Raw genomic sequence first — 14481 nt, 5'->3', positions numbered from 1 at the left:
TTATGCCAGTACCATGCTTTCTTGGTGACCACAGATTTGTAATAAAGCTTGAAATCAGGTAACGTGATGCTCCCAGTTTTTTATTTTTGTTTTTCAACATTTCCTTAGTGATTCAGGGTCTCTTCTGATTCCATTCAAATTTCTGGATTATTTGCTCCAGCTCTTTGAAGAATACTGGTAGAATTTTGATCGAAATGGCATTAAAAGTATAGATTGCTCTAGGCAGTATAGACATTTTAACAATGTTTATTCTTCCGATCCAAGAGCATGGAATGGTCTTCCATCTTTTTGTGTCTTCCTCAATTTCCTTCATGAGTGTTCTGTAGTTCCTCAAGTACAGATCCTTTACCTCTTTGGTTAGGTTTATTCCCAGGTATCTTATAGTTCTTGGTGCTATAGTAAATGGAATCGATTCTCTAATTTCCCTTTCTGTATTTTCATTGTTAGTATATAAGAAAGCCACAGAATGGGAGAAGATATTTGCAAATGACAGTAGAGACAAAAAGTTGATATCCAGGATCTATAATGAACTCCTCAAACTCAACACACACAAAACAGACAATCATATCAAAAAATGGGCAGAAGAGGGGCACCTGGGTGGCTCAGTGGGTTAAAGCTTCTGCCTCTGGCTCAGGTCATGATCCCAGGGTTTTGGGTTCAAGCCCCACATTGGGTTCTCTGCTCGGCAGGGAGCCTGTTTCCCCCTCTCTCTCTGCTGGCCTCTCTGCCTGCTTGTGATCTCTGTCTGTCAAATAAATAAATAAAATATTTTTTTAAAAATGGGCAGAAGATATGAACAGAGACTTCTCCAATGAAAACATACAAATGGCTATCAGACACATGAAAAAATGTTCATCATCACTAGCCCTCAGGGAGATTCAAATTAAAACCACATTGAGATATCATCTTACACCAGTTAGAACGGCCAAAATTAACAAGACAGGAAACAACATGTGTTGGAGGGGATGTGGAGAAAGGGGAACCCTCTTACACTGTTGGTGGGAATGCAAGTTGGTGCAGCCTCTTTGGAAAACAGTGTGGAGATTCCTCAAGAAATTAAAAATAGAGCTTCCCTATGACCCTGCAATTGCACTCCTGGGTATTTACCCCAAAGATGTCGTGAAAAGAAGGGCCATCTGTACCCCAATGTTTATAGGAGCAATGGCCACGGTCGCCAAACTATGGAAAGAACCACGATGCCCTTCAACGGACGAATGGATAAGGAAGATGTGGTCAATATACACTATGGAGTATTATACCTCCATCAGAAAGGATGAATACCCAACTTTTGTAGCAACATGGACAGGACTGGAAGAGATTATGTTGAGTGAAATAAGTCAAGCAGAGAGAGTCAATTATCATATGGTTTCACTTATTTGTGCAGCATAACAAATAGCATGGAGGACATGGGGAGTTAGAGAAGAGAAGGGAGTTGGGGGAAATTGGAATGGGTGGTGAATCATGAGAGACTATGGACTCTTGAAAAACAATATGAGGGGTCTGAAGTGGCGGGGGAGGGGGTGGGAGGTTGGGGTACCAGGTGGTGGGTATTATAGAGGGCACAGATTGCAAGGAGCACTGGGTGTGGTGCAAAAATAATGAATACTGTTATGTTGAAAATAAATAAATTTAATTTAAAAAAAAGAAAAAAAATATTTTGTTTATTTATTTGACAGAGATGGAAGTAGGCAGAGAGGCAGGCAGTGGGGAGGGAGGGGGGAAGCAGGCTCCTCGCCCAGCAGAGAGCCCAACTAGGTGCTCAGTCCTAGGACCCTGAGATCAAGACCCCAGCCAAAGGCAAAGACTTAACCCATGGAGCCACTCAAGTGTCCCTTGATTCCTTTAGTAATTTTTAAAAACTTTTTATTTTGAACTAGTTTCAGCCTTTTTTTTAAAAATATTTTATTTATTTATTTGACAGAGAGAGATCACAAGTAGGCAGAGAGGCAGGCAGAGAGAGGAGGAAGCAGGCTCCCTGCTGAGCAGAAGGCCCGATGCGGGGCTTGATCCCATGACCCTGGGATCATGATCTGAGCCAAAGGCAGAGGCCCTAACCCACTGAGCCACCCAGGCACCCTAGTTTCAGTCTTTTAAAAAAATTGGATATTTTTGTGATGAAAAATTTTGTGATATTTTGTGATAAAAATTCCTTTTGTGATAAAAGCTCTCAACAAAGTAGATATAGAAATACTGTACTATACAAGACAAACCCACAAGTAACACAGCTGAGAGCTTTTTCTCTATGTTCAGAAATAAGACAATGATGCCCACTCTTGCCACTTTTACTCAACATAGTATCAGAAGTTATTAGAAGTCATAGTCATGACAATAAAAGGCAATCAGAACAGAATGGAAGACATAAAACTGTCACTAATAGCAGATGTACTACATAAAGAATACCTTAAACATTCCACCAAAAAAACTGTTAGAACTAATAAATGAAATCAGTAAAATTGCAGGATAGAAATTTAACATACAGAAATTAGTTGTATTTCTTTTTTTAATTTAAATTTTAGTTAGATTACAGTGCAATATTGGTTTCTGGAGTAGAATGCAGTGATTCATCACTTACATACAACACGTGGTGCTCATAACAAGTGCCCTCTTTAATACCCATCACCCATATAGCCTATTCCTGAACCACCTCCCCCATCAACCCTCAGCTTGTTCTCTATTGTTAAGAGCCTCTTGTACTTTGTTTCCCTCTCTTCTTGTTCCCTCTTCCTGTATATTCATTTGTTTTCTTTCTTAAATATCACATGAGTGATATCCTATGGCATTTGTCTTTCTCTAACTGACTCATTTCATTTAGCATAATACACTCTAGCACCATCCATGTCATTGCAAATGGCAAGGTTTCTTTTTCTGATGGCTGAGTAATATTCCTGTGTGTGTGTGTGTGTGTGCGCACGCGCGTGCACCACATCTTCTTTATCCATTCAACAAACAATGGGCATTTGGGCTCTCTCCATAGTTTGGCTATTGTTGATAATGTTGCTATAAAGATAAGGTGCATGTACCCATTCAAATCTGTATTTTCATAACCTTTGGGTAAATATCCAGTAGCGAAATTGCCTGCTTCAGATTCTCTCTCCTTTTCCCTCTGCCCCTCCCCACCTCCCTCTCTGAAAACAAACAAACAAACCAAACCAAACCAAATCAAGACAAACAAAAAAAAAAACCCAGTAGTGCAATTGGTAGGTCATAGGGTAGTTCTATTTTTAACTTTTTGAGGAACCTTCATACTGTTTTCTAGAGTAGCTGAACCAGTTTGCATTCCCACCAAGAGTGCAGGAGGTTTCCCTTTCTCCACATCTTCACTAATGCTTGTTGTTTCTTGTGTTATTAATTGTAGCCTTCTGATTGGTGTGAGGTAGTATCTCATGGTGGTTTTGATTTGTATTTCCCTGATGATGGTGATGTTGAGCATCCTTTCATTTTTCTGTTAGCCACCTTGATCTCTTCTTTAGAAAAGTTCTAGTCATGTCTTCTGCCCATTTCTTAACTGGATTATTTCTTTTTGGGTGTTGGTTTGATAAGTTCTTTATAGATTTTGGATATTAACCATTCGTCAGATACGTCTTTTACAAATATCTTCTCCTATTCCATAGGCTATCTTTTAGTTTTGTTGATTGTTTCCTTTGCTGTGCAGAAGATCTGTATCTTGATGAAATCTCTATAATTCACTTTTGCTTTTGTTTCCCTTACCTCTGGCAATATATCTAGTAAGAAGCTGCAATGGCCGAGGTCAAAAAGGTTGCTAGCCTATGTTCTCCTCTAGGATTTTGATGGTTTCCTTCTCACATGTAGGTCTTTCATCCTTTTTGTATTTGCTTTTGTGTATGGTATAAGAAAGTGTCCAGTTTCATTCTTCTGTAGAATATCCAGTTTTCCCAACACTATTTGTTGAAGAGACTGTCTTTTTTCCATTGGATATTCTTTCCTGTTTTTGTCGAAGATTAATTGACAAAGTAGTTGAGAGTCCATTTCTGGGTTCTCTATTCTGTTCCTTTCATCTGTGTGTCTGTTTTTGTGCCAGCTTGATGACTGCAGCTTTGTAATATAGATTGAAATCCAGAGTGGTGTTGCCTCCAGTTTTGTTTTTTCTTTTTCAGAGCTGCTTTGGCTATTTGGGTGGTTCCATACAAATTCTGTTCTAGCTCTGTGAAAAATGCAGTTGGTATTTTGACAGGGATTGTATTGAGTGTGTAGATTGCTTAGGTTAGTATAGACATTTTAACAATAGTGTTCTTCCAATCCATGACCATGGAATGCTTTTCCATTTCTTTGTGTCCTCTTCTATTTCTTTCATAAGTATTCTATACTTTTTGGAGTACAGATCTTTATCCTATTTAGTTGGGTTTATTTCTAGGTATCATTGTTTTTGGAGCAATTGCAAATGGGATCAATTCCTTGATTTCTTTTTCTGCTACTTCATTATTATTGTATAGAAATGCAATAGATCTGCATATTGAAGAAATCAGCTGCATTGCTATACACTAACAACAAAGAAGAGAAGTTAAGAAAACAATCATATTTACAATTGCATTAGAAAGAACAAAATACCTAGGAATAAATTTAATCAAGGAGGTGAAAGAACTGTACGCTGAAAGCTGTAAGGCAGTGATTAAGGAAACTGAAGATGACATCAATAATGGAAAGATACTCCATGTTCATGGAATGTAATAATTAATATTGTTTAAATCTTCAGACTACCAAAAGCAATCACAGATACAATGTAATCTCTATTATAATTCCAAAGGCAATGTTACAGAAATAGAACAAACAATCCTATAATTTGTACAAAATCAAAAAAGACCCTGAAGAGCCAAAGTAATCTTGAGAAAGAAGAAAAAAGCTGGAGGTCTCATGTTCCCTGATTTTAAACTATACTACAAAGCTACAGTAATCAAAACTATATAGCACTTGCATGAAAACAGACACATAGATCAATGGAATAGAAGGGAAAGCCCAGAAATAAACCCATATATGTATCATCAATTAATCTATCACAAAGGATAAAAGAATACATAATGGGGAAAAGACCAATAAATGGTGTTGGAAAACTGAATAGCTAATGTAAAAGAATATAACTGGATCACTTTCTGACACCATGTACAAAAATAAATTCAAAATGTATTAAAAAATTGCATGTAGGACCTAAAAACAAAGAAACAAAAGAAAACATTGGCAGTAATCTCTGACATCAGCTTTAACAATATTTTTATGGACCAGCTTTGTCAGGCAAGGGCAACAAAAGCTAAAATTAATAAATGAGATTACATCAAGCTAAAAAGCTTTGGCACAGTGAAGGAAACCATAAACAAAACAAAAAGGCAACCCACTCAATGCAAGCAGATACTTGCAAATCATACATCTGAAAAGGGATTAATATTTGAAATAAATAATTTATACAACTTAATATCCAAAAAACAAACAACCTGATTGAAAAATGGGCAGAGGACTTGAATAGACTTCTTTTTCAGAGAAGACATTCAGATGGCCAGCCAACAGGCATATGAAAATGCTCAAAATCACTCACTATCAAGAAAATGCAAATCAAAACCAAAATGAGATATCACCTCACAACTGATACTGACTCATCAGATTGGTTTACACGAGACTGGTTATTGTCAAAAAGACAAAACACAAAAAATGTTGGGGAGAATGTGGAAAAAGGGAATCTTCATACACCGTTGGTGAGAAGGTAAACTGGCACAGCCACTATAAAAAACAGTATGGAGATTCTTCAAAATTTAAAACTAGAGTTAGCATATGATCCAGCAATTCTACTTCTGCATATTTTTAAATTTAAATTCAATTAGCCAACATACAGTATGTCATTAGTTTTAGATGTTGTGTTCAATGATTCATCACTTATGTATAACACCCAGCGCTCATCATAACATGTGCCCTCCTCAATGCCCATCACTTCTGGGTCTTTATCCAAAGAAAATGAAAACACCAATTTGAAGAGATAAATGCATTCCTATGTTCATTGTATCATTAATTACCCCAGCCAAGATTTGAAAGCAAACTACGTGTCCATGGATAGATTAATGGATAAAGAAGATGTAGTATAAAGAAGATAAATATATATATTTATCAGGCATTAAAAAAGGATGAAATCTGGCCACTTTTGACAGAACTGATGGACCTAGAGAATATTATGCTAAGTAAAATAAGCGAGACAAAGACAAATACTATATGATTTCACTTATATGTGGAATCTAAAAAACAAAACAAATGAACAAAACAAAACAGAAGCAAACTCATAGAAAACAAACTGTTGGTTACCAGAGTGAGGAGGGGTTGGGAGGGGCAAAAAAGGTGAAGGGAATTTCTTAATAGAAACTTCCAGTTATAAAATAAATAAGTGATGCAGATGTAATGTGCAGCACAGGGAATATAGTCAATAACATTGTAATAACTTTGTATGGTGACAGGTGGTAACTAGACTTATCAGGGGGCTCATCTCATAATGTATAAAAATATCACATCACTATGATGAACATCCGAAGCCATTAAGATATTGTAGATCAATTATATTTCATTTTTATTTATTTTTTATTTTTTTAAGATTTTATTTATTCATTTGAGAGAAAGAGCTAGTGAAAGAGAGCATGAGCAGGGAGGAGAGGGAGAAGCAGGCTCCCCACCAGGTGGCACCAAACATGGGACTCAATCCCAGGACCCTGGGATCATGACCCAAGCCAAAGGCAGATGCTTAACCAACTGTCACCCATTTGCCCGAATATTTCAATTAAAAAAAAAAAACAGTACAGAGAGTTCTCATATACCCTTAGCCAAGACTCCCTAATTATAAGATTTCATATAACATTATAGTCCTCAAGGAAATTAACATTGATAGAATACTGTTAACTAATCTACAGACCTTATTCAAAGTTCACTAATTTTCAAACTAATTTCATTTTTCTGTTGCAGGATCAACTCTGGGATTCCATATTGTATTTAGTTGTTATGTATCCTTATTCTCCCCCAATCTTTGTCAGCTCCTAAGGCTTTTGTTGCCTTTCTGGACCTTGACACTTTTAAAAAGAACGAAGTTCTGTACTTTTTTCTTTTCTTTTTTTTTTTTTTTTTTTTAAGATTTTATTTATTTATTTGAGAGAGAGACAGTGAGAGAGAGCATGAGCGAGGAGAAGGTCAGAGAGAGAAGCAGACTCCCTGTGGAGCTGGGAGCCCGATGTGGGACTCGATCCTGGGACTCCAGGATCACGACCCGAGCCGAAGGCAGTCGTCCAACCAACTGAGCCACCCAGGCGTCCCTGTACTTTTTTCTAATTTATTTAGTCTATTTCTAATGTTCTTTTTCTGTCACAGGATCCCACTCAAAATACATTACCCCTCAACATTAGGCCTGTTTAGACTGTGATAGTTTCTTAGACTTTCCTTGTTTTTGATGATCTTCCTAAGACTACTACTAGTTAAGCATTTTGTAGAATATCCCTTACCTGGTGAGTGTCTAATATTTTTTCTCACCATAAGGCTGAGGTTATAGCTTCTCAGGAAAAAGACCACAGAGGTAAAGTGTTATTCTCATTATATTATACCAAGGGTACATACTACTAATGACTTATCATTAATGATGTTAATCTTGATCAACTGGCTGATGTAGTGTTTGTCATGTCTTTCTACTGTTAAGTTATTCCTTTTCCCCCTTATATATTGTACTCTTTAGAAGGAATTGCTATACTCAGCCTACACTTAAGCAGTTGACAGTTATGTTCCATCTCTTCAAGGACAGAATATCTACATAAATTTTTTGGAATTTTTCTGTATGTGAAGAATTCTTTTCCCTTTATTTGCTTATTTAATCATTTCTTTATTAACAGCACAGACTCATGGATGTCTATATTATACTTTGGGTTATAATCCAGTACTGTATTATTTATTTCATTGCTCATATTATTCCTTCTTTAGTCATTAGGAGCTATTGCATTGACTCCTTTGTCTCTGTGCCATACCACCGGTTGTTTCCTGTGTGTTTGTTTGCTTGTTTGTTTGGTTTAAGCACTTCTTCACTTTCTGGCACTACCAGATGCTCCAGACTCATCTTACATATTCAGTGTCCCAGTCCTAAAAGTAACCATTTCTCCCAAGAGTCCTGGTTCCTTTTATTAGAGCATGGTATTAGAAACCAAAACCTGGGTGCAGGTGTGCTCATGGCTACTGGGCTGTCATTTTTTTCTAGGCCCTTCAGAGGACAGAGCTTGAAAATATACGTATACATATACTACCACATGAATACACACAGATTTATTTCCATATTTATCCATCTGCATCTATATTAAGATAAAAATGAATTCATATTAATATTTTCAACTCTAACCCAGGATTTAGTGATGACAGGCACAGTCCTCTCATTTTACAAATAAGAAAACTTAACAATTAGAAAGATAAATATACTTGCCCTAAGTCAAACAATTTACAGTAACAGTCTCTTAGTACCAAATAATACTCATGTGGTGATATATATATTAAGTGCTCAATCAATTATGATGATATTAATTGAGATTCTAGTTCTTCAAATAATGTAAGTTTATACTTTTGGAAGAGGAAATTTTCAGTGAATTAGTTTAGCCCTAAGTGTCACTACAGATACTGTGTCTAAAGTGTCAGGTTTGGGGTCATACCTCGTTGAAGTCATAGTCATTCTTCACTTGGAGATTTCTAGATTGTGAGCAATTCCAGAGCAGGGGCTGCTCAGCATAGGCCCAGCAGGTACTAGGCCCTCATCAAAGTTTTAAAAAATGAATGAGGTATACATAGCATTTTAGGAAATGTTGGTTATATATTTACTCTGAGCCTTATTTATAACAAGATATAATTATCTGTTCTGCCCACCCTCACAGGGAAGGTTTTTTTTTTTTTTAAGATTTTATTTATTTATTTGACAGACAGAGATCACAAGTAGGCAGAGAGAGGCAGGTAGAGAGAGCGGAGGAAGCAGGCTCCCCATTGAGCAGAGAGCCCGATGCAGGGCTCAATCCCAGGACTCTGGGATCATGTCCTGAGCCAAAGGCAGAGGCTTTAACCCACTGAGCCACCCAGGCGCCCCTCTCACAAGGCAATTTTAAGATCACATGATAGAATTCACATGCAAGTCCTTTAGAATCTGACAGACAGAATTATGATAATATGTGTGGAAAATTCTGGACTCTTTAATTTGGCTCCTCTTCCTCTGGGTGGACAAAATGTAAGAACTTCACTACCACTTCCAGTCCAGAATAAAATGATTTTTTTTTTATTTTTTTTTTAAGGATTTTATTTATTTATTTGTCAGAGAGCGAGCGAGAGCGAGCACAGGCAGACAGAATGGCAGGCAGAGTCAGAGGGAGAAGCAGGCTCCCTGCGGAGCAAGGAGCCCTATGTGGGACTCGATCCCAGGACGCTGGGATCATGACCTGAGCTGAAGGCAGCTGCTTAACCAACTGAGCCACCCAGGCGTCCCTAGAATAAAATGATTTTAAAATAAAAACTAAGAAGCCACAAAAGACCCCCAAAAGCCAAAGGAATCTTGAGAAAGATGAACAGAATTGGAAGTATTATATTTCTTGATTTCAAACTACTGTAATCAAAACAGTATGGTACCTACATAAAAATAGGCACAGACCAAAAGAAGAGAGCAGAAAGCCCAGAAATAAACCCACAGTCAACTAACAGTCAACTAACCATTGGTCAACTAATCTTTGACAAGGGTACTAAAATCAAAAAATTCTGGGAAAGTCTCTTTAAAAAGTGGTGCTGGGAAAACTAAATATACACATACTAAAGAATGAAACCAAACGCCTATCTTATACCACTCACAAAAACTAACTCGAAATGGATTAAAGATTTGAATTTACACCTGAAACTATAAAACTCAAAGAAAACATAGAAGGTAGACTCTTTGACTTTGGTCTTGGTGATGAAAAGGCAATAACAGCAAAAATGAACAAGCAGAACTACATCAAAGTAAAAAGCTTTTGCATAGCAAAGCAAAGAGTCAACAGGTGACCTATCAAATAGGAAAAAAATATTTATCTGATATTTAACCATATATCTGATATAGCTAAAAAGGGACAAATATCCAAAATATAAGAAATTCAAACAATTCAATAGCAAGAAAACAAATAATTCAACCAAAGCAAAGGTCCTTAAGTATTCTGGTTACCAATTTCAACATGGGAGTTGGAATAACTCCAACTCCATGGGGAGTTGGAATAACTCCCCACACCAACAAGCAATCCTCAGGATGCTAGCTGTGTGTCTTAAAATTCAACTCAATTCTGACATTATGTACCTGGAGATGGTGTCTGATCCCAGAGCTTAAGAGCTTAGTCCTACAGAAGTAGGACCCCATACACACACATATTTCAGAAACCAGTCACAAGTCTAAGTTGTCACCTGGGCTTCTGACTAACAGGTTATAGACTGGAGGTTCCTAGACCTCCTTGAGTTCTATTAATTTGCTAGAGTGGCTCACATACCTCAGGAAACCCATTTAGTCACTAGATTCCTAATGTACTATAAAAAAGATATAACTCAGGAACAGCAAAGAGATGCACAGGGCAAGGAGGTATGGGAAAAGAATGTGAAGCTTCCGTGCCCTTTCCTAGTTCACAACTCCCCGAATCTCCACATGTCCACCAACCTGGAAGCTCTCCAAACCTTGTCCTTTTGGGGTTTTAAGAAGTCTCATTACATAAGCATAATGGATTAAGTCATTGGCCACCAGCAATTGATTTAACTTCCAAACCCTCTCCACTCCCTGGAGGTCAGTGGGGTAGGACTGAAAGTTCCAGCCTTCTAACCAGCTAAGTTGGTCCCTTCTTCTAAAAATCCTGTCATTAACATAACAAGAGACAACTTTAGTGCCCTCCTCACTCAGGAAATTCCAAGGGTTTTAGAAGCTCTGTGCCAGAAATGGGATAAAGGCCAAATAAACATTTCTTATTAAAATAACAATGAGAGACCTGAATAGACATTTCTCCAAAGAAGAAATGCAAATGGCCAACAGGTACATGAAACACTCAACATTACTAATCATCAGGAAAATGCAAATCAAAACCACAGTGAGGTATCTCCTCATATCTGTTAGAACAGTTCATCAAAAAGACAAGAAAGATGTTGGCAAGGATGTGGAGAAAAGAGAACCCTCATACTTTGCTGGTGGCACTGTAAATTGGTACAGCCACTATGGAAAACAGTATGGAGGTTACTTAAGAAATTAAAAATAGAACTACCATAGGATCTAGCAATCTCATTTCTGGGTATACATCCAAAGGAAATTAAATCATGATCTCAAAGAAGTAGCTGCACTCTGATATTCATTGCAGCATTATTTACAGTTGTCAAGATACAGAAACAACCTAAGTGTCTATCTGCAGATGAATGGATAAAATGATGTGATATATATAATGGAACATTATTCAGCATGAGAAAGAAGAAAATCTTGCCCCCTGTGACATCACAGATAGACCTTGAGGGTATTATGCTAAGTGAATGTCAGAGAAAAGAAATAAGTCAGACAAGAAAGGAAAGAAGTCAAATGGAGAAAGACAAATACCATACAATTTCACTTCTATATGGAATCTAAAAAAAAGTCAAACTCAGAGAATCAGATGGTAGAATGGTAGTTGCCAGGGACTAGGTAGTGGAAAAAATAGCAAGATGTTGTTTAGAGAGTAATAATAGCATGGTGACTATAGTAAATAATAACTATATAATATACTTGAAATTTGCTAAGAGACAAATTTTAAGTATTGTCATCACACATACACAAATGTAACTAGGTGGATTGACAGGTGTGTTAATTAACTTGACTGTGATGATCATTCCACAATGTTTATATCAAATCGTCATGTTGTACACTTTACATATATATATATAATTTTGTCAATTATATTGCAATAAAGCTGGAAAACACTTAAAATCAATGGTATTTGTTTTTAAAAATAATTAGTTTCTACAATGACTGAGTGGTCTCTTTTGGATATAAACTTAATCTTTCCTCTTGCTAAAGCTGATTTTTAAAATAGTATGTATTTTTAGTTCTTATTAAAGTATAATTTTCTTATAATAAAAATCAACCTTTTAATTGTACACTTCTGTGAGTTTTGGCAGATACAGCTCTGTAAGTTTTGGCCACTACAATCAAGATATGGAAATGGAACTGTTCCGTGCACCCCACCCCCAAATTCCCTCCTGCTCCTTTGTAGTCAACCTCTCCTTTACCTTCCTCAACTCCTAGAAGGCATGGTTCTGTTTCTGACACTCAGCTTTTCCCAGAATGTCATGTAAATACAATCTGGCTTCTTTCACCTCATAATACATCTGCAATTCATCCATGTGTGTATGGAGAGTTTAATCCTTTTTATTGCTGAGTAGTTTTCCATTTACAACTATGCCACCTTTTGTTCATTGATTCACCAGGTGAAAGACACTTCTGTTGTTTCCATTTGGGGATAAATACGAATAAAGCCACATATGCTTAGTACAAATAAACATTTGCATACAGGTTTTTGTGTGAACCCACCTTTATTTCACCTGGATAAACACCTAGCAGTGGGATTACTGAAAGACCCGCGGATCCCCTTACCCAAGAATCCAACACTGCCACTGGATGCAATCAGCAAGAGGTTCTTTATTGTTACGCAGGCGCCTGCGGGTGGTCAGCGCGCGCCTGCGGGTGGTCAGCAGCTCCTGCTAGCTGAGCACACCCGGCTTGGGTGGTGCCGGGTTTTTATAGACAGGTACAAACAAGTTTTGGGTGGGGCGCAACTGATTGGTGGACAGTTAGAACTTTTGAAAAAGGCATACGTGGAGTTTGCTGATTGGCTTTGGGGACCGGCGCTCGAAGAAGAGAGAGGCGGGAAGGGGGAACAAGCTGATTGGTTCTGAGGGCCCGCGCGCGGGAGGAGAGAGGCAGGGAGGGGGAACAAGAAGGGGGAAGGTAGGAATGCCATCATGGCGTCTTCTATTATTTCTATAAGCCAAGCAGTTATAGAAGGGCAAAAGAGCAATTAATAAGCAATTAATAACCTAATTTACGCCTAAAAGCCAGCGGTTCACAGAAAAGCAAACAGGCGGTTAGTTATCCTATCTATCTTCTAGGGGAGGGGTCTTTCATTACTTAACTACATGTTAAGTGAAGGTTCAACTTTATACAAAATATCAGATCATTTTTGAAATGTAAATCACCAAGAAGAGATGTCCTACCCATCTCTGACCACAAATGGGAGGGGAAATGGGAATAGAAACCTCCAGATGCCCAAACTAATCTGTCGTCACGTTCTGTAAAATCAATAGATTCTTTTCCCATCCCATTTTCACCTCTCGGAAGGACAGCTTTAGCAATGTACATATAAGCTTACTGTGATATGCGACTTCCCATGCTCTCTGTTATTTTCCTGTTTATCAGGCAGAATGGCTGATCTGAGGAGATCAGTGGCAAGGAAATGTGAGACACAGTAACGTCAGGAGAACCCCCACCAATTACATTACTTATTACCTCCTTTTCTTTCCCTCTCCAAGGCAAGAGAGGACATTGGAATGGCAGCAAATAAACAAACAAACTTGGGACTAGAAAGAAGCAATTAATCCATCCTACAGTGTTAATTACTTTCTCCTGTGTCAGAATATGTAATATGCAAGGTTGACTTTATTAACTATTGACTGACTTATAAATACTATTAGAGCAAAACAGTGTCATGGGTAATCCACCAAAGGAGATAACCCTGAAAGCACTTGTATTTAGTTTTTACAAGCAGTTTAATTCTTTTCTTTGTAAGTTTTCCATTGGCCAATGTAATACCTGGTTTGCCTCTCCAATGCTGATCTGACTATTCTAAGGCATACACCAGGAACATATTATTTGGCATAGAGAAACCAACTTGCGGTTAGAAAGCTGAATAGTACACAAGTTAAGATTTAATGTATTACTACTTCAAGGGCCTTGCTTCAGAGTCCCATGGAAAGAAAGAGAGGAACTGGTGGGGAGGACAACGGTAGGGACCAAAGAGGAGGTAACCAGGCAGTGGAGACTTTGGAGGGACCTGCAAAAGATCACAGTAAAAACGTACCTTTTTCTGCAAAGTGCCTTGGTTAAGAGCTAGAGAATAACTGAGTTTACTAGGCACAGAGGAAAGACAAAAGGCAGAGAAGTGGATTTGCCGAACTCAAGTAAATGGGTTTGCAATTAAAAATAAACTTTTCAACAAATAGAGCTGCTCATTCAGAAAGAGTGGCCTTGTACGACTTGGGATTCCCCATCACTGGCTATTTAAGTGGTATTATCTTGGTAGAAATGCAGTAAACAGTATTCATGTACCCTTCATTGGGCAAATGTTTATTAAAAACTTACTCAGTACAAGATGCAAGCACAATATGAAAAGTAATCAAATCTAGATTTGCTCTCTGCCAGCTGTCTAAGCAGTGCTTCTTACACTTAAAAATGTATACACATTCCCCCTGAGG

At 37.7% G+C, this 14481-nt stretch overlaps 1 protein-coding gene across 1 annotated transcript in view; it reads right to left on the bottom strand.

The window, feature by feature from the left end:
* Nucleotides 1–14481, bottom strand: part of CHD1L (chromodomain helicase DNA binding protein 1 like) — a 145627-nt gene that overhangs the window by 130313 nt on the left and 833 nt on the right. The gene's annotated exons all lie outside the window — the stretch shown is intronic.

The sequence above is a fragment of the Mustela lutreola genome, chromosome 10 (assembly GCF_030435805.1).
Source record: "Mustela lutreola isolate mMusLut2 chromosome 10, mMusLut2.pri, whole genome shotgun sequence".
In the NCBI taxonomy this organism is placed as follows: Eukaryota; Metazoa; Chordata; class Mammalia; order Carnivora; family Mustelidae; genus Mustela; species Mustela lutreola.
Note: the sequence above shows the minus strand (reverse complement) of the source record. Positions and strands in the feature narration are given on the sequence as shown.